The following is a 1,688-nucleotide window of genomic DNA, read 5'->3' as shown; positions in this document are numbered from 1 at the left end:
CTGTACCTGCCAGTGCTGTTCTTGTGGTGTCCACGCAATATCGGATCGTTGACTGGTTTGGGCTGGGAGGGACTCGTAAAGATCATCCGAGTCATGCCCCCTGGGTGCCATATCTGGGCTCCTGCGACTTCCTTTCCTCTCCCCACCAGTGTGCAAGGCGTCCTCCCACTCTTTCCTCCCTTACATCTCTCTCCTTATCCCACCGCTTCCCTTTTTCTCTGCCTTTTGCATGTGAATTGAGTACTTACCTCAAATAGAGCGGGGGTATCCAACTTTTAGCCTGGGCTGTATTAAGTGAAGAGGAATTGTCTTGGGCTGATGTTTTGGTTGTTGCTGAGGGATGGGTGTACACCCAGAGCCACTTGGCAGGAGAGAGCTGCGTGGTGACAGGGAATGATTCTACTTAGAGTTCTGGATTCTTGGTGGAGCCAGGAGAGGGGACAGCACAACTGCTACCTTGGACATCCGGATGGCGGACTTCGAATTGTTCAGGAGACTGGTAGGGAGGGTTGCCTGGGATTCAGTCTCAGAGTTTACCTCTTTAGGAGTCCAGGAAGGCTGGTCGCTCCTCAAGAAGGAAGTCCTGAAGGTGCAGGAGCAGGCTGTCCCCCTGCACCACAAGTTGAGCCGGTGGAGAAGGAGACCGGCCTGGATGAACAGGGAGTTTTCCGGAGACTCCAGGAGAAAAAGAGAATCTACCTCCTGTATAAGAGGGGATGCGCAACTCAGGGAGAGTACAAAGAGGTTGTTAGGATGTGCAGGGAGAAAATTAGAAAGGCAAAAGCCCAGCTCGAACTCAACTTGGCCACAGGGGTAAAAGGGAACAAGAAACCCTTTTACAAACATATTAGCAGTAAGAGGAGGACCAAGGAGAAACTCCATTCTATACTGGACGCGGCTGGGAATGTGGCCACTGAAGACAATGAAAAGGCTGAGGTTCTCAATGCCTTTATGTCTGTCTTTAAAAGCCAGTCCAGCTGTCCTCAGAGTACTCTACTCTCTGACCTGGAAGTCTCGGATGGGGAGCGGGAATAAACCCCCCACGATTCAGGAAGAAACGGTTGGAGACCTACTACTCCACCTGGACTGCCACAAGTCCATGGGGCCAGACGAGATCCATCCGAGAGTACTGAGGGAGCTGGCAGAAGAGATAGCCAAGCCGCTTTCCATCATCTGTCAGCGTTCCTGGTGAACTGGAGAGGTCCCAGAAGACTGGGGACTTGCCAGTGTGACTCCCTTCTCCAGGAAGGGTCGTAAGGAGGATCCGGGGAAGTAGGGGCCTGTCAGCCTGACCTCGGTGCCAGGGAAGGTGATGGAGCAGATTGTCTTGCGGGAGATCATGCAGCATTTGCAGACTAACAGGGGGAACAGGCCCAGCCAGCATGGGCTTGTGAAGGGCAGGTCCTGCCTGACCAACCTGATCTCCTTCTATGATCAGGTAACAAGCCTGGTGGATGAGGGAAAGGCTGTTGATGTGGTCTATCCAGACTTCAGCAAGGCCTTTGACACTGTCTCCCACAGTATTCTCCTGGAGAAGCTGGCAGCCTGTGGCTTGGACAGGTGCACTCTGTGCTGGGTAAGGAGCTGGCTGGAGGGCCGGGCCCAGAGAGTGGTGGTGAATGGAGTGAAATCCAGCTGGCGACCGGTCACGAGTGGTGTTCCCCAGGGGTTGGTGCTGGGGCCTGTCC

Source organism: Numida meleagris, unplaced genomic scaffold, assembly GCF_002078875.1.
Source record: "Numida meleagris isolate 19003 breed g44 Domestic line unplaced genomic scaffold, NumMel1.0 unplaced_Scaffold583, whole genome shotgun sequence".
In the NCBI taxonomy this organism is placed as follows: domain Eukaryota; kingdom Metazoa; phylum Chordata; class Aves; order Galliformes; family Numididae; genus Numida; species Numida meleagris.
Note: the sequence above shows the minus strand (reverse complement) of the source record.